We start from the raw sequence: 19,291 nt of genomic DNA on the forward strand, positions 1-19,291 counted from the left end.
CTGGGTTTCAGCAGAACTTCAGTAGCATCTTTTTGGGATGAGATGAGATATGTGACTAGGATGGTTTATTTTTTGGCTGAGTGAGCAACTATATTTGGAACAGAAGAATGAAGAGGTTGATAGTTGGCTCGGGGCTTTGCGCTCAGGCTTCACCCATTTGGCCCAGACTTTAAGCAACATTTGGGTTGGACAACAGTTCATCATATCTGTCCCTGATGCTGAGCTGGGAACGGTAATGAATGCAGGGTGTGGTGGAACTGGGATCCCCAAATGCTCATCATGGGTAAGAATCATGGTTAAAACCAGCAGATTGAAATTGAACAGGAGTAAATATGGAGGGACAGTATTTAGATTCCAATAATCAATTACATAAAGAGACTATTAGGGAGATGCGACCTGATAATTGTCCTTCTGCTGAAAGATTATAAACCCTGGAAGTCTGGTTGAGAGTAAGTTTAAAATGAGCTAATATAAAATGACTCCTAAAAATACAGTGTGGCTAATAATTTTAGATTTTATTAATAAAAGTATAAAGAAGCCTAATTTCAAGTTCATGGACTTGGTTGGGTCAGCAGCATTAGAGAGGGAGAGAGGAACGAAGGGAGAAGGAGGGAGAGAGAGAGAAAAAAAAAGAACTTGAATTGTACAGAAGCCTTGCTTGCCTTGCCACTCAATGAGTATGTGTGCCTGCGGCTAAGTGTTGGGATTTGTTAATCTGATATTCTCTTTGCTAGTTTTCTTTCCTTGGTGTCTCTCTGAGCACTTCCCTGCGTTGAGTCTGGTTCTACTCTACGTAGGCACATCTTATAATACCATGTGTTAAAGCACGAGAGGCTCCCTAAATGCAAGCAATTGATTTGTGATCAAGCAAAGAGCAATGATCTGGTCCAGCACTGGTGGATTTCTTGAGAGGTGATAATGCTGTTCTCCAAAGTGGCACCTCTTTTCCAGGGTGATTTAGGTGGCACTCAGTTTTCGCCTTGTGTGCTGATTTTAGAGTCCACTGTGAGCTATGACTCCGCTCTATAGTGTCAGGATTGATGGGTGTGATGGCTCTGCTCTAAGTTGAGAGGGATGCTCACAAGGAGGAGGGTGAAATGGCATTCAAAGAACAGTTGAGGGAACTGGGATGTTTTGCCTGTAGAATGGAAGCTTGAGAGGATTGTGAGAACTGTGTTTGCTTATCTGAAGGGCTGTAATGTGCCTGGATATGCTCCTCCTGTATTGTAGCAGGAATAGATTCAGACATAGTCCGTGGAAGTTATACATGACCTGATGAAGTGACGATTTTTCTAGTAATTTAGGACAAGGAGTGGAGTAGATCACCCTCACAAGGTAGCAAGCTCCCTGTCCCTTGAGGTAACCCAGCAGGAACTGGATGAGCACGTGTCTGAGATGTTCATAGGCAGCTTTTGTTTCGTCAGGAAGCTTCCATTCCTCCTTCTTTTGGTTAGCGTACCTATTTTCCTCTAAGAACTCCTGATAAGAACTCCACTCACAATCCATGTGTTTTGGGCGAAGTGATGTTGACTCCATCCTTGGCTTTAGGAATGAGCCTGTGGGATTCAGGCCTGGCATCTCACCCTTCTGGCTGTAGTGATTGGTTAGGGGTAGGCACATGACCTACTTCTGGTCAAATAGAACGGTTGAGCAAGAAACATGGCTCTCTTTTCCATTGGGTCTGAAGCAGGTAGGATAGAAATCAGGAGAGGGTAGCCCTCTTGACACACCAAGAGCTTGAGGATGGAGAAATCACGAAGGGGAGTAGAGTCAAGAGATGGAGAGGGACCAGTCCTGAGGACCATTAAACCATGCCTGAAATTGGCACCTGCAGGACCAATCAGTTATGTGAGCCAATACATCCCATTTTGTGGGAAGACAATTTGAGTAGGATTTTCCATAACTGGTGAACAAGAGTCCTTGATAGTTCAGTATGTGCCATGAGGTATCGTCTATGATTCTCCATGTGGTGAGTTGCATTATTCACCAATCTCTCTCTCTCAGATGTATCGACAAAGGAGCTAAATGTCATCTTGAGCCTCATGAGCAAGAAATACATTGCAAGTGGCAGAAAACTCCTGAGCACAGAGTTGGAGTCAATTTCTCCTAAATGTTTCTGGATGCATCTCCTCCTATACTGGAGATGGAATCAGTAGTAAAAAAAGAAAAGGAGAGCATTTGGCTTTAACATCCTTGGGTATTGTCAAAGCTACTTAAAATTCTTAGTCCGCAGTCACTAACTTAACCAGCACTGCCCTGTGTAATTGTATGTGGGTGGTGATGGTGATAGCGGAAGCAACTGTGATGTGGAAGGTTGGAATTGCATCAAAGGAATTTCATGAGCTCAGAGATGACAAGAGCAGAGGGCTAAAAGATTATGGAGTCATCTAAGCCCAGAGGTGACAAAGACACCCTCATGAATCCCAGGCCTATATGACTCGATAGTGTGGTTTCAGCACAGTCTGGGACCTTGGGGTGCCCCGAGTGGCTTCTAATTCCAAGCTCCACTTCCTTCTTTCTCCTTCATCACTGAAAAGAAAGACCAACTCACACCGGTTGTATATTCATTCAAATATTATAGCCCCTGGCTGAGACTTTCCAGTGCTGGGAATACTGCAAAGAACAAGCTAAGTGCCCTCCTCATGGAGTGAACATTCTGAGAGGAAAGATGGGTGTTAAGCAAATATGGTGCAATATAACTTCAGTTAGTGTATTAGTTTCCTTTTGCTGCTGTAACAAATTTCCACACACTTAGTGGCTTAAAACAACATAAGTTCATTATCTGACAGTTCTGGAGCTCCGAAGTCTCATATGGGTTTTACCAGGTTAAAATCAAGGTGTCAGCAGAACTGTGTTCTCCCTGGAGGTTCTAGGGGAGAACTCGTTTCCTTGGCTTTTCCAGTTTCTAGAGGCTGCACATACTGTGTGGCAATTCCCTTCCTCACATCGCTCAGACCTCTGCTCCTGCCGTCACATCTTCTTCTCTGACTCTGACCCTCCTGCCTCCTCTTATAAAGATCCTTAGGATTAGGTTGGGCCCACTCAGATAATCCAGGATAATCTCCTCATCTTAACTTAACCACATCTGCAAAGTCCGCATTGCCATATAAGGCAGCATATTCACAGGCTGCAGAGTTTGGGTTGCACACATCCCTGGGAACTACTCCTCAGCCTACCACAGTGGTTGCAGGTGTTGGGAAGAAAATCAAAGCAAGGCGAAGGGAGTGGGGATGGAGTTGGAGCAGAAGGGCTTGTATCGTGGTAGCATTTGTGTTGCAACACAAAGAAGTACAGGTATGAGCCGTGGGAAAGCTGAGAGGAAAGGCTTCCAGCAAGAAGGACCAGTGAAGGCAAAGCCTCTGAGGTGGACTTGGGCTTGGACTGTTTGAAGAACTGAAAGGAGGGCTGAGTGCTGGAGCAGAGGGAAGAGAAAATGGTGAGGTTGGGGCTGACCCAGTGATTTAGTGGTTAAGTTCACTCACTTTGTCTGTTTTGGCGGCCCAGGGTTTGTGGGTTCAGATTCCAGGCACGGACTTACATACTGCTTTTCAAGCTATGCTGTGGCGGCATGCCATATACCAAGTAGAGGAAGATTGGCACAGATATTAGCTCAGGGCCAATCTTCCTCAGCAAAAAAAAAAAGAAAGGAAAAGAAAATGATGAGGTAGATGAGACAGGCTGGACCTTGTGTGGGGCTTCGTTGTTCCTGCTAAGTGTTTAGATTTTATTCCAAAGGTGTTGACAAAGTGTTGGAGGGTTTTGATCAAGGAAATGATATGCTCTGATTCAATAATGGAGAAGACCCCTCTGGCTGTTGTGTGAACAGACCACGGAGCTGGGGCAGGAGTGGAAGCAGAGAGATGAGCTGAGAGGCTCCTGCAGTTGTCTTCTGATGGAATTATGGCGGGACTATGGTGTTGGGTGAGGGTGGTGAAAAGTGGTCAGATTTGGGGTATATTTTGATCTTAGAATCAACAGGACTTGCTGATAAATTGGATGTGAAATGTGAGGGAAAGAGATGTGTCAAGGATGACACCTTTTCAGCAGGAGAATCTGGGTGAATAGAGTGCCATTTAGGCTATGGAAAGCACTGGGGGAGGAGAAGATTTTTTAAATTTATTTTTAAAGCAAGATTGGCCCTGAGCTAACATCTGTTGCCAATCTTCCTCTTTTTGCTTGAGGAAGACTGTTGCTGAGCTAACATCTGTGCCCATCTTCCTCCATTTCCTATGTGGGACGCCGCCACAGCATGGCTTGATGAGCAGTGTGTAGGTCCGCGCCTGGGATCCAAACCTGTGAACCCTGGGCCGCTGAAGTGGAGCGTGTGAACTTAACCGCTACGCCACAGGGCTGACCCTAAATTTCTTTTTTTTAATGAAAGTCTAGGACGGAAATTAAGAATTCCGTTTTGACATAAAAGTTTGGACTTTTAAGCCTAAAAGGTGTTCAAGAGGTGATGTCAAGTGAGAAGTTCCATAATCCACGTCTGGAGTTCAGAGGAAACACTGGGGCAGGAGAGAGAAATTTGGGAGTGAGTGTGTGGATGGTATTCAAGCCACGGGGCTGGATGAGATCAGCGAGGCAGTGAGGTTAGAAGCTGGAGAGACGAGGCGCCAGGGCAGATCTCCAGGGGTCCTCCAACATCGAGGGCTTGGGAGGATGCTGCAGTAAAAGAAATAGAGACGGAGATCCAGAGAGCCGTTGGAAAACCAGGAGAGGCTGGGGTCCTAGACGCCTAGGGGCAAGGAGGGTGATCAGCTGTGCCAAATGCTGCTCCTGGTTCGAGTAAGAATTGCTAGCAGGCTGAGGACTGGCAACCCACTGGGGTGGTGACATGGAGGTGTCTAGGAACCTTAGGGGAGATGCTTCTGTGCACTGGAGAGTTGGAAGCCCCGCTCAAGAGGATGACAGAGACGACGCGTGAAGAGGGATTGAAGGTGGCGAGGAGAGACAAGTTTTCCAAGGAGGTTTGCTCTAGGGGAGACAGGGGAAAGAGGGTGGTCACTGGAGGGGGAGGCGGGTACCAAGGTGATGGGAGATGCTGGTGAGCCCGTAAGCTTAGGGAATGATCCAGTGAGGAAGGAAAGGCTGTTCATGGAGGAGCCCATGGGGAGGAAGATGTCAGCACAGTCCCTGAATAGGAGAGGAGCAATGCGGTCCCCTGCACAGATGGAGGCGTTGGCCTTAGTCAGATGATCAGTGGGGATTTAAGATTTGTGTCCTGAAAGTCACAGCCAGTAGTCAGCCTGGTCTGTGTCTTTTTTCTAATCACAGTGAGCTGCTTGGGGGTGGCAGGAGGTCGCATTTATTCAGGCTGGGGTTTTTCCAGGAGGTTACCATAGAGCGGGAGGGTGGCTAGAAGCTCGAGATGGCTGCAGGGAGTGACAACCGTGATCACAGGGAGGGTGGGGAGGGACTGAGGAGCCTGAGGTTTTGAGCCAGGTGTGATCTCAGCCGGATACCAAGACAGCTGGAAGTCGTGAGACCTCCCTCGGAGTTCCTCCAGCTCTGACTGTCTTCTGGCCGCGTTCCCTTCTCACCTTAACCGCCCACTCCTGCAGCCCAGATGGGGCAGCGTTTCTCAGTGACCGCAGAAACCCCCGGTGCTTGCTAAAAAGACAGATCCCTGGGCCCCATCCTTGGCCTACTGAATCCAAATCTTTGGGGATGGGCCAGTTTCTACACATGAAGCAGGGGCCCCGGGGCCCCCAGCCCCCATGGGGTTGAGAACCAACGCCTTCAGAACGTCAACTTGCTTTGCAAAGCAACCTTGACTTAACTCTGCTCTAGGTCATGTTAGCTAATTGATTGGGAGACACTGGCAGGAAATTTTGATTTTCCCACTAGTCTTCAGCACTGCAACTTCCCCTGACCTTTTTGTAAAAATTTTCCTTTCCTCCTAAAAAGCCACCACACGCACCGCCCTTCCAGTGGAAATTCCTGAAAGATGCTAATATTTGGTATCCGGAGGTTTTGGTGTGTGGTGAGTTTGGCTAAGAAAGCAGAGCTTTGTGGACTCATGAATAAACTCTAAGGACATATTCTCTCTCCTTGAAAGTTTATTTCCCCACTGGAAAACCATCTGCTTTTCCACCACCGCCCTCAGCTCCACAATACATAAAAGCTTGTTTGACCCTTCTTTTTGGCCATGAACACATGCCATTTGGCTTCACAGAGGTATTCATTATACTCAGAAAGTTACTTCACATAAGATGTAAAATTTTAAAATGAGGGCTAGCAGGGTACGTGTTGGAGTAGATTTATCCTCTTGTCAATGAGTCAATGCCAGTTGCTGTGAGAATCTTTGCTCCATTGATAGATTGGCTACTGCGATCTGCATTCAGTTTTTTTTTCAGACCAGGCTCTTTCTTGCCCCAGGGCCTTTGCATATGCCACCTGTTCCATCTGCAAATCTCCTCCCTCCAGCCCCATTTCACATGGCTGGTTCCTTTTTATTCTTCTGGCCTCTGTTTAAATATTACCTCCTCAGAAAGGCTTCTCTGACTATTATTTCTACTATAGGTCTTCTGCCCACTGCCACCTCCTCCATTTCTTATTTCAGCACCACATTTGTTTCCTTTATTGCTTTTGTTACAGTCTGTGATTATTTCACTATTTATTTACTTACTCATCATCTAGATCCTCCAATAGATTGTAAGGGCTAAGAGGGTAGGACCTAGTCTGCTTTGTTTCTCATTTTGTCCCCAGTGCCTGGCACATTATGGGTCCTCAATTTGTTAATTGACTGATTTGAATATGTTCAATACGGGGAGTGAGGTGATTAAAAGACGTTTTGGTCCATCTTCCTTCTGGACCAGTTAGCATTAGGTTCAGCAGCAGGTGCCCGAAAACTAAAAATAACAGAGGCTTGAACATGATAGGCCTTTGTCTCTTTCTCTAGTATGGTGGTTCCATGGCATCAGGGACTCAGATTCTTTCCAGAATTTAGCTGTTGGGCTATGGGTTTGGTCATTGTACTCAAGCTCCAAGGTGACAGCCACAGCTCCAGCCATCACATCCATATTCTAGGCAGAAGTTTAGAGCAAGAGGTGAAAACTATAATGTAAAAAAGTTCATGCCAGCTGTCTTTTAAGAAAGTTTCCTAGAAGATGCCACCATAACACTTCTGCTTTCATTTCACTGGCTAATACTTAGTCACATGGCCATATTTATCTGCAAGGGAGCCTGGGAAATGTAGTCCTTTCGGGGGGGACATTTCTGCTCTGAATAAAATTGGAGAGTTTTATTATAAGGATGATAAGGAATATAGATACTTGAGTAGGCAACTTTCAGTCTCTGCCATATGTCTCCTGCTCAAAAACCTTCTATGGCTCCCTAGTACTTATGTCAGGAGTTCTTAACCAGGGTTGTGTATCAGAAACACTTGGGGAAATTTTTCAGAAGGCACGTGCTTGGGCTTCAACCTCTGAGATTCAGTAGATCTGGGGAGGGGTTTGTAAGCAAGGCTTCAGAGGGTCAATTACATCCCCCAGCCCCAGCAAAAGCCCGCATCCTGAATCATTTGAGAAACACAAGAATCAGGCACGTGAGGAGCAGAAGGTTGTCTTTCTTCTTGATGAGGCTGTTTGGAGAATGCAGCTTTTGTTGTGCTGACCAATAGGCTTTCTCATACTTCCTTCCTTGGATTGGACACACTTATTTGGTTGTAGGCAGAGTGGCTCCCCGTGGGAGGACCCTCGCCTCCGATGCCATGGTGGGGAGCAGGCTGAAACACAGATGCTCTGTGGGCAGGAGGTCCACGCAGACTGGGCCACCCACGCCCATTTCCTCCTCCCCAACCCTCAGATCAGCTGAGTTGTGCCTATTTCCCATTCCCCTCCAGGGGAGGCGTGAGCAAGGAGTGGGACAAGAGGCCAGGAGGGTTGCTCTGGGGAAGCTGAGGAGTGGGGAACAGCATAAGAACCTCTAAATTGCTTCGTAAAGCTCAAGTCCCTCGGCAAAGCATCTGAGCACCTTTGTGGTCTGCCTGGGACCTATGTTTCCAACTTTCTCTCTTCCTTCTTCACAGCCCCTCTGCTCCAACATTTTCTTACCCCAGTGCCTTTGCTCGTGCTATTTTCCTGCCTGGAAGGCCCTTCCTTTTTATCGCTGCAAGTTAGACTCCAACCCCCTTCAGAGTCCAGAGCCAATGCCATATTCTCCAGGAAGTCTCCATCAACCCCATGATGCCAAATCCACCTCTCTTTGCTCTGTGTTCCCACGGCACCTCGTTTCTGACATGTACCCCATCTTCTCGTTATTTACACATGTGTCTGCGGCAGACACTGCTAGCTGCCTAGCGCGGAAACAACAAGAGAGAGGCTTGCAGGAAAGGTGGGGGGGGGGGGTGCAGCAGAGGGCTGGGATAAATGTATGGCTGCATCTGTTTGGAGCGCACTGGTGGCTGCCCCCTGCAGACTGGGCATGCACGGTCCGGTCACCATCGGCCTCACTGTGCCCTGCATTGCTTACGCTGGGTCCTCCTCACATAATTACTTTACCTGCCTGGCCTTTGTAGGTGTTTGGCCCATGTTCTACAGTCTCCCTGGGATGTGGCTGAGCCCATTTTGCCTGAAAGACCTCCAGAGACAGAGAAATGTCCATGGTCAGCCTATGGCCTTGCAAACACCGCCATCAGTCTTCTGATAACTTGCACTCAGTGACCTCAGTCCTGTATCTCGGGGTCACACAGATTACACTGTCTCTTGCACATGACAATCCTTCCGACATTCAACGTCAGATTATGTCGCCCTTGTTTCAATCTCTCCTCAAGGGTAAGCACTCGGTAACTCTCAGCTGTTTTTATGAATGATGTTATTATTAACGTTATGCCTGATTGTTAAATGCCAGCTATGAGCATTTGCAAATGAAGTAAGCCTGGGTCAGCAAAGGGAGTCAAGAGTGTCGGACTTTTATGGGCATTTTAGGAATCATTAGCCCAGGGAGAATGGACCCCCTCACGTGTCCATTGGTAAGTGGAAAGTGGCTCCTTGGAGCACAGTGCTGATTCTCAGGCTGCATCTGGGCTCACTGGGAAAGGATTCTGGGATGGATTAGTGATGGCTGCCAGGAAGAGAAAGGAGAGGATGGTGGAGGGATGTCAGTCATTTGCCATCTCTGATTTTACCCAACTTCAAAGGCCCAGAGAGTTGGACAAGGTCCCTCTTAGAGTAAGGTGCAGTATGGGATCCAGAATCTCTGACTTCCATTCTTGAGTTTTCTTCCTTTTGACCAAGCTGCCTCACTGCTCTTGGTATCTCTGGAGGAATTCCAGAGGCCAATGAGATGCTTATCAAGGCTTAGTGGGTTTTTTCCGTTGTTCCCTCATTTTCTTGCCTACTACCTATCTTAGCTACCTCCTCCAAAGGCGGCCTTTTTGTTAATCTGCCTGTGCATCTCTTTCCCTAGTTAAATAAAAAAGAATCATCTTGCTTCTTCCTCTGCCATTCTTTTTGGAAAAACACAATAATCAGTCTTTAATGAGCTTGTGACTCTGAACCGAGGTATAATAATTTCAGTGACTCTGCAGCTTCCGTTGATGGAAATATATTTATTTTAGAAGCTGATGACCTGTGGGAAAAGACTATTATTCCAAATATCATGATGAGGTCATGGGAGCTGATGGAGGTCTTGGGGCGGGGGGGCGGGGGGGGGGAGAGGCGAAGAGAACCAGTGAAAATTAGAATTGCATATGCATGAAAATAGACTGATTTCTATTCTGAACAAGAGAGCCTGGTTTTGCGATTCTTTAGGGGTGTTGAAGCGAAATGTACACAGATGGGAGAAGTTTCTTGGGGGTGGCTCAGCCCTTTGCCTAGGGTTCTATTAGGTGACATGAGGGATGGTAGCCGAGGTCAGCCTTAGGTCCTAGGATGGAAGACTAGCGGGTGCTGGGAGTGGAGAATGGGACGGTCAGGGGTCGTGCTTCATGTCTTTATAGAACCTTAGACTTGTTTCCCTATTGAAATTTTACATAAGGTGCTACACTTTCTATTATATAAAAGCTGGATGGTAAAAAACAAGCAAACAAAAGTGCACAGTCACCCATAATCCCATCCCTCAGTCATTACCCCTAAGCAGTTATATGTATATACACCCCCCCCATGTATATGTATGGCGATCTTGTTAGACATATTCTTCTTTAATTTTTACTGTGCAGTACGTTGTGATTATCTTCCTTGGTCAATAAATACAGATCTGTGATGTCGTATTGGACATTCCTTGATTGCCTTCCAAACAACTATTCCTACCTTCTCGTTTCTTAACAGAGTGCGGAATTTCCAAGCCCAGTGGTCAGGAAGAGTCATCTTACCCCCAGCTCCAGGGTGGACTTTGGTGGGATTGCTCCAATCAGCCTATCTTATTACCCAGGCCTTGGCAATTGGTTCAGAGAGGGGCACTTGACCCAGTTTGGATCCAAGAGGAGACATTTGCTGAGAACTTCTGAGCTAGACAGTTTGTCTCTCTTTCATGGAAGCGTCTGGAATTGATACTCTCTCTTCCCTACCTTGAGTGGTGTGGCCTAAGAAGGTGGGCCTAGAAGTCCAGTGGTCATTGTTACTAACAGGAGCACGGCTAGCTGAGACTGAAGCTGTACAGAGCAGAGTTGAGAGGCTGGCAGAAAACCTGAATCAGAGTCCAGACTCTTTCAGGAACCTCTGGATCAAATCTTGCCCAAGGCTCATGCCCCCTCTAGAATTTCAGTTAAATGAGTCAGTAATTTAAGCCTGTTTGAGTCGTGTTATCTGTTACTGGCGACCCAAAACATCCTAAATAATACATGCATTTAAAATAATTGTATTCTATTCTATTACATGGATGTGTGAAAAGCATTTTCCTGTTTACTACCCAATCTGACCTTTAAGCGGTCTTATGAAGTAAACAAGTCTCTATTTGGCAAGTGTAGAACTAAGGCCCGGAGAGGACAACTGAGCTATCTAAAGTCACACAGCCAGTTAGTGGCAGAACCAGGCTCCCTGCCGTCTTGAGCAAAGCTTTTAATGGTCATCGATTCCTCAAGGCAGAGACATTATGGACCAGTGAGTAAAAGAATTCTGAAGGATGGCACCGCATCGTTAGGCTGACAGTCAGGATGGGAAAGTGACATGGCATGTGAACCAGCTGCATCCTGGATTTGAAACCTAGGGTTTAAAGCATGAAAAAGTTTAGAGAGAGATTAGAGTACTGATTCTCAAACTGTGGTCTGGGGACCCTGAGGGTTCCTGAGATCTTTTCAAGAGATTTGTGAGCTCAAAAGCATTTTCATAATAACATTAAAATGATATTTTCTCTTTTATTCTCATTCTCTCGTAAGTGTGCAGTGGAGTTTTCCAGAGGCTACATGACACGCGACACACAAGGGACTGAATGCAGAAGGGAATAGGAGAATCCAGCTGTCTTCTATTAAGCCAGACATTAAACAGATCTGCAGAAATGTCAAACAATGCCACTCTTCTCACTAACTTTTTTATTGTTGTTTAGAAAATAGTTACTTTTCCAAAATGTGTTATTTATGTTAACATATAATGTTTTTTCATCATTTTTGAAAATGAACTTATAAACAAATAATTTAAAATTTTTTCAGTTTTAATTTTGAATATAGTCGATATTGGTAGATCTAACTTACATAAACAAAAGCTGTCTGGGTTCTCAATATTGTTTTTTCCTTTTTTTTTTTTAAGGAAGATTGGCCCTGAGCTCACATCTGTTGCCAATCTTCCTCTTTTTGCTTGAGGAAGGCTGTCGCTGAGCTAACATCTGTGCCAATCTTCCTCTATTTTATGTGGGACGCAGCCACAGCATGGCTTGACGAGTGGTGTTAGGTCTGTGCCAGGATCCAAACTTGCCAACCCCAGGCTACTGAAGCAGAGTGCTTGAACTTAACCACTACGCCACAGGGCTGGCCCCTGGGTTCTCACTATTTTTAAGTGTGTAAAAATATTTGTGGACATAAAATTTGAGAAAAGTTGGAGTAAAAGATAAATATAATTTTCAGTAAAACTTCTTTCAGCAGACTCACTCAGGCAAGTCTAGCTTCTTGCTAGCTTCTGACACCTAGACTCCAGGCACAAAATACATGTGACCTAGAGATTTAGTCATTGGCAGATAATATGATGAGTATGGTTTAAACCGACTTGTACAACTTTGGCCCTTTAGGATCAAAATGAATTTGATGTCTACTTTGATCAAATTGATCAGGAACTGACTAGCTGTGTTCGTTACTTTGTAGACACAGAGTCAGGAGAGTTCTGTGTAGTAAGAGGCATTTCCCTCACTGACACAGCCCGTGTGACTCAGGGTCTCTGGTGGCCAGCAACAGAGCTGACGGGCTAATTGGGCAGAGACGTTGTTTATCAAAAGAGCATTGGGAGCTTTCAGAATTCTTAGGAGAAATGCAGAGAGAGGCTTGACTGGGTTTCCAGGAGCAAAGAAAATGTCATTCCACAGAACCGTAACGTTGGGGGGACCACTGCGCCTGCCGTTGTCTCACCAAGCTGTCGAGGAAACCCCCGCTGCCGCTGTGCCAGGATCTCAACCTTGCAGACTCCATCACCCCAAAAGTCAGACCCCTTGCTACCGTTCTTGCCAGCAAAGATGGATCTCCTGCGAAATCCCTTTCCTTGATCGCTCTCTTCGGAATCAAAGTTTATAGGAATGTGTTTATCCGGCAGAACCTGAGACACACACCTTCATCCTAGTTGCAGGAAAGGCTGGAGTTCGATTTTGAGTTTTCTAGGTTCTACCTCGGAGAGGTAGGATGCACAGGGATGAAATCATCCACATCTAGCAAGGGCATTTACCAGGAGCTGAGAAGTCAGAAAACACGACAGACGTCTGCAACACATGGTGTAAGTCACTGAGTTGTGCTTATGAGGAAAGCTCCAGGGTTAGGTGGATCCGGGTTTGAATTCTGACTCTGTTGCTGTTCCATGGCGAGATGAGTCTGGGAGATAAAAAAGGCTTTCTCACTGCAGGACTTCTCAGAGCCTTTGTCCTGATAACATCCATTGAGAATCTTTGAGAGGGACACATAGCGACAGTCCCCAGTGTTATCCCAAGAGGACTTTGTGGGATTAGCACTCTCGGGAGCACTTTGGGAAACGCTGGATGACCTCAGACGTCACGTCAAGCTATCAAGTTAGTGATTTCTATGATCTCATTTACTCTTTCCCCAAGTCAGCAAGACGTTGGATGACCTCAGATGTCACGTCAAGCTATAAAGTTAGTGATTTCTATGATCTCATATAATCTTTCCCCAAGTCAGCAAGACGAGGAGCCGTGTTCAAAATCTCTCGTCAAAACCAAGAAGTCAATTATGGGCAGAACTAGGGCTCAGTCCAGATCTTTTGAGCCAATTTTTTTTTTTTTTTGCTACCAGATACACAGTGTGAGGAGGCCAGGCATTATGGGTGGAAATGTGTCCCCTAAAATTATGTGGTAAAGCCTAACCGCCAGTACCTCAGAATGTGACCTTATTTAGAAATAGGGCCTTTATAGAGGCAACCAAGTAAAAATGAAGCCATTAGGGGAGCCCCAATCCAAAACAACTTGTGTCCTTACAGGAAGGGGACATTTGGATGCAGATGCTCAAAGATGGAAGGTGGGGTGAAGACACAGGGAGGATGCCACGTGAAGGTGAGGCAGAGACAGGAGGTGCGAAGCCACAAGCCAAGCAGTGTCAGGGGCTATCTGAAGCTGAAGGACGCCAGGGAGGATCTTTCTCCTGTAGGTTTCATGGGGAATGTGGCCTTGCTGCCTCCTTGATTTTGGACTCTAGCCTCGAGAGCTGTGAAATCATAAATTTCTGTCCCTCTTAGCCACGGGGTTTGTGGTACTTTGTTACAACATCTCCGGGAAACTAACGCAGCCGATGTGATACGAGCCCTGAGATGTTGCTTCCAGGCTCCTTGTCAGTCAGACCCAAGTGTGAGCAACGAGCACAGCAGTGCACAGCTGGCCTGCCGGGAAAGCCAGTGGCCTCGGCCCTGGGGAAGCAGGGCTTCTGTTTAACAGCTGAGAACAGGGAGTCTCCGTGCTGCCCTCCTCCCCATCTCCCTCCTCCCCCTCTTCTCGCCTCAGCAGCAAACAAGTGAGCTCGGAGGCTCTTAAACCTTCTATAAACAAACAGAACCCCTTGCTGTTCACTGTTCCAATGTGTCTGGGCAGGGCTGTTTCCTTGTGCTGGGCTGCTGGGCCGTGGAATGTGACCTCTCTCTGTGGAAAGAGCCCAGAATGAGCTTTGCCAGCGGAGTTGGCAGATGCTGAGCTGCCCCCGGTGCAGACACCTGTTGCTTGAGTCTATTTGTGGAGACCTCCTGGGTGCTCACTGCCCCCGGCAGGGCTCGAGTCTCTGACTATGTGAGCCACTTCTGCATCATGGAAATGAGACCTTCCGATTACGAGCCTATCACAGGTTACTGAGGCCTTAGGGGCACACGAACAGATTTAATCCTGGCATCGACTCTATAAAACAGGCAGGGCAGCCCCATTATACTGCTGAGCAAACTGAGGCCCAGATGGATGAAAGGGCTTTTCCCAGGGTCGTAGCATTAATTCATGGTAGGGCTGAGCCTCTCCTGAAACAGGAGCTGCACACGGGAAGAACTAGATGTTGATCTGAGAAACCATAGGGTCAAGGCAGTGGATAGCTGGTGGATGGAGGAAGGGGCTGCTGCCCAAGGGAAGCATTGAGAAACGAGAGATTGGGGGCCAAAGAGCCCCAACTTTGGAGTCAGAACTGAGTTTGAATCCAGGTTCTGCCAAATACTAGCTGCATGGCTGGGCAAATTGCTCTCTGTGCCTTGGTTTATCTGATAAATGAAGAAAATGATTGTACCTACTTCATTAGGTTGTTCTGGCTATTAGGTGACAGGAGACATGTATTTAGGTTGGCGTCCCCCTGTGTGGGACCCACTCACTCAATCACAGGTATGACTGTAGAGCTGGTCATCAGCAGCCCCTAGCACGCTGACCTGGTGGATGCCGGTCCCTCTGTGGTAGGTAGGCTCGATTTTGGAAAGAAGAGGACCACACTGACAAGGGGGTGGGAGGTGGCTCTGGGCCGGCAAAGGCCCTCGCAGCTTGTGAGAGCTGGAGGGCGATAGGGGATCCAAGCCCACAGAGGCTATTCAGCTTACTCTAAGGGCCTGAGAACAAAACAAAACAAAACCTGGTACGAAGTTTCCAAAACGCTCTCAAGTGCTGCCAAGCCTGGATCTGCTTTCTGAGCCACACCTGGGCGGCTTCATCTCCCACTCCCTTCAGAGGCAAAGCGCTGTGACCCTTCGGGTGCAAGAATCAACCCTGAGCAATGTAGCAACCTTGCTTGTTTTCCTAGGGAGGCTCCCGGCTCCCACCCCCGCGCCTCTCATGCAGAGCTGTGCCAAACGGTGAAGAAACAGGGTGGAGATAAAATGCAGGAAGGGGGGGGGGGGGGGAGCGGGGGAGGGGCGCGGTGAGCTCTGCTGATGGTGGGTGTCAACACCGCAGCCCCTCAGGTATTGATTGAATAAGAAGGAGAGTCCTCGACCCTTCACTCTTCTCATGTAGAAACGTCTATTCCCTGCCTCTCCTCGAGAGTAGATCTCAGTGACTTCCCTGCTTGAGTCTTCTTTGGCTCCCTGTTGTCTATACCCCATAGAATGACATTAAAATTTCTTAGCCTGGCATTCAAGGCCTTGAGGATCTTGCCTTGGTCTTGCCCTGCAGCCTGTCCCTTGTTGGGTCTACACTCCACACATGAACCTACACTCCAGCCATACCTAGGACATGCAGTTCCTCAAGTGCAACTGGGAATTCCACTCCACCGTGTCTTTGCTCGTGCCCATGGGAAAGACTGTTTCAGTGGAGACATGGTAGCTGCTCGATAAGCATCTGTTGAACCAAATCATAGTTTATTTTTTCCTCTTGTCATCTTCAAAACACACAATAAAAATAAAGGCATAGACACAAATAGCTGTAAAAAGTCTACCTTAAACAACAGGGATAATTGAAATAAATTCGTGATGCTGTCATGTCTATCTCGAGCCAGGGTTGCAGGAGGTTTGTCCTAGCATTACAAACAGCAAATTGGAGCTACTGTCCTGCTTTTTTTTTAGGAAGATTAGCCTTGAGCTAACATCCATTATGTCCCACATCCATGCCCATCTTCCTCTACTTTGTATGTGGGATGCTGCCACAGCACGGCTTGATAAGCAGTGCATAGGTCTGCACCCGGGATCCGGGCTGGTGAACCCCGGGCCACTAAAGTGGAGTGCGTGAACTTAACTGCTAGGCCACTGGGCTAGCCCCCTATTGTCTTGCGTTTTGTCTGGAGGCAAACAGCCCTGGAATGGAATATCCCACCCACCACTAGGTTTCATCACTTTTTGCCCCCCACTCCGTTACTTACTCAACCAGAGAACAGATGGCTATGGAAAAAACCTGGTACACCAGAGAATAAGGAGATAAAACAACATTTTGCAAGAGGGCATTTGTTTTTTCTTTGTTGGGGACCAATTCATGCTGCCCCTGATTTGGTGGCCAAAACCATTTTGGATGTAGGCTCTGTGGGTTAAGAAAGACGTGTGTCAGTCCCAAGAGTCTTATAGTGTTAGCTATGGTGGGGTATGTGTCACTTCTCATCTGGGGGCATTTTTGCCCCCCCCCAGGAATATTTGGCAACGTGCAATGTCTGGAGATGCTCTTCTCCAGATCATCTCGTGACAAGGTTTGGGCAGCGTGTGCATGGCCGAGTGGAGTGAGGCAAGAGAGGGGCCTAGGGTGCAAAATTTAAGGAGGTGTACACTCTTGGGGCTGACCCTGAACTTGCACAATCCAGAGACTGAGGACCTCCTTAAATTTTGCACCCCAGGCTTCTCACTGGCCTGACTTGAGCATGGGAGCATGTGTAGGAGAAGGAAGAAGGCCAGATATGAGTCAGAGAAAGCATATCTATAGGTCAGGCTGAGTGTAGAAGATCCCAGGAATTGGACAAAGTGGCACGAAGGCCAGTGAAGGCCACTTTTGCAGGTGGCATGATTCTGCTCTGACCTCCCTGCCTTGGGGGGATCTGGGCAGAGTGTGTCTTTTGCTTATAGTACCACTGTTTGCTTACCCCGTTTTGCCATGTCCTCTGGAAGCCTTGGCTCTGTCCTGGCCCAGTGACTTCAGTGGAAAGGGTGAGAAAGCAAGGAGCAGTGGTTCTTTTTGTCCCTAAACCAAGCAAGGAAAACAGTGGTCCACACTGTGCCCGGGTCTAGGGCCTCAGTCTTCCTGACTGTCCAGGAGCCCCCCCGGGGCTCCTGGGGACCTTTCCTCGGGGGGTGGGGCAGGGTGTCAGCTAACCCAGAGGCCCCAGAAGCTTGCATAGGCCTCTGCATCCTCTGTGAACCCCCTCGGGGGCAGGGCAGACTCAATGTCTTTGAGGAGCCGTCCTGGTTAGTTCTGCCGAGGAGGATGCTGGGCCTTTGGGCAACACAGCCTCCCTGCCTCCTGAGTAGAGCTTAGCAGGAACCTGGAGGGGCAAGACTCTGAGCAGCTCCTCCTGCTGCCTTCTTGGCTCTCCAGCCACACGCCTGTGGTTTAGGCCCAGCGCTGGGGACAGCTGGCTTTGTTTTGGTGTTCAAACCAGGGGGGAAGGACATGGTTTTAACATCAAAAAAATAAATTGTTTCGAGAGAGAGAGAGAGAAGGCTTCCAGAGGGAGCCCTTGAAGGCTCTAACCCTGCCTGCTCCCTCCCCGTGTCAGAGAATCAACGCCTGATGGCAGTCAGCAGTCAGCAAGCAGCCCGAGGAAAATGATGAAGCAGTGTCTCAGGAGTGTGGCCAATTATCCCCAAGATGTTGGGGATCCACATAGCCTCAGTATGGGGGTCTCTGGGACCCCTTTGTTTACCTGGATCCTTGCAGCAAGCCACTTGCTGTTTTTAACACCTGCAGCACATGTCTGGGCCTCCAAATCCTGTGGGGGCTGCTTGAGGGAGCCGGGAGGGAGGAGGGACTCTGGGGGATAGGAGAGAGGTGACAGCTGTCTGCAAATGTTGGATGGTGGAGAAACTTCAATTGGAAATGGGAGAAAATAGACTTCTCTGGGACCTCAGACTATGTAATTAGGACCAGAGATGGCACTAAAAGAGACACATTTTCCTGTAAATATAAGCACAACAACAACAAACCCAACTTTTTTTTTTAGCAGTCAGGGATATCTGCCAATTGTTGTATCTGTGGTCTCAGTCACCTCCTCAGAGGCTCCCATGAACCCCTCTTCCTCTCCGCCATTTAAATTTGATCCTCCCCTCAGTTATTCTGCGCCATCAATCTGTTTATTTCTGGTAAGTTACTTATGAAAGTCATAAATATCATGCCTCTGCCTGCTCGCTTGTTTAGTTTCTGCCTTTCAGTCTGGGTGATAAGCTTCACGAGGGCAGAACTCTTATCGCCTCATTCATCCTTACTTCACCAGGGCCCAGCACGGGGCCTGGCACATAGTAGGAGCTCAAGAAACAGGTGTTGATTGAACAAATGAAGAATGAATGAATACTTCAGGAGGGAATGAATTCCCCACCAGAGGAAGGATTTAAGCAGAGGCTGCGCGGCCAATAGTCAGGGCTGCTGGAAACCCTCCTTCTCCTCCTCGCTGCTTTGGTTTGTTACGCCAGCCGCTGGGATGACCGAACCCAAACTATATGGTGGTTCGGTCCTGACAGAAAGTTGTTTTGCTCGTGTAAAGTCTCAGCTGGCTGTTTCTGATGGGTAGGCAGCTCTTCTCTAGGGTGTGGTTCCAGGATTCAGGCCTCTGTCACCTTGTGGCTCTGTCATCTTCAGTATGTGGCTTTTTAGGTCAACATGCTCAATGGCACACAGCAGTTAGAAGGGAAAAGGGGGATTACAGGCCATGCCCAGAAGAGGGACACATCCCTTCTGCTCACACTCCTTTGCTAGAACTCCATCCTATCTCATTGCGAGGTGTAGGTCATGGCCCGGGAGAGAGTGGGGCTGAGTCTGGTTGATAATCCGTCAGGCTGTGCATGCCTGCATTGGGCAGGAGGTGGGAACAGATGGCTTCAGGGAGCCTCTCCAATTCCCAGCACTTCTGTTTGAAGAGTTCTGTCTCCTTTTTGCAACAACTTGGCAGTTAAGGAGAAGTCAGGTACTAGTCGGCTCTCTTTCTTTTTTAGCTTTGTAATTCTTTTTGTTTTGCTCAAGAATTCCCTTAGGTGTTTCTGCTGTGTCATTATGGGCAGTGAGAACATTTGCTTAGGCAACCACAAAAATGCCCAAGTCAGACAGACCTGCCCAGGAATCCTAGCTT

At 47.7% G+C, this 19,291-nt stretch overlaps 1 long non-coding RNA gene across 3 annotated transcripts in view; it reads left to right on the forward strand.

Annotated features, from left to right (window-relative positions):
- Positions 1 to 11,444, forward strand: part of LOC111767747 (uncharacterized) — an 80,433-nt gene extending 68,989 nt beyond the window's left edge. For 2 of the 3 annotated variants that reach the window (XR_011425033.1, XR_011425031.1), the window contains exons 11-12: positions 10,269 to 10,530; positions 11,315 to 11,444. This is a non-coding gene — a long non-coding RNA (uncharacterized lncRNA). The other variant, XR_011425032.1, reaches the window with a different exon arrangement.
- Positions 11,445 to 19,291: the final 7,847 nt, after the last annotated feature.

This window comes from Equus caballus, chromosome 14 (assembly GCF_041296265.1).
Source record: "Equus caballus isolate H_3958 breed thoroughbred chromosome 14, TB-T2T, whole genome shotgun sequence".
NCBI lineage: Eukaryota > Metazoa > Chordata > Mammalia > Perissodactyla > Equidae > Equus > Equus caballus.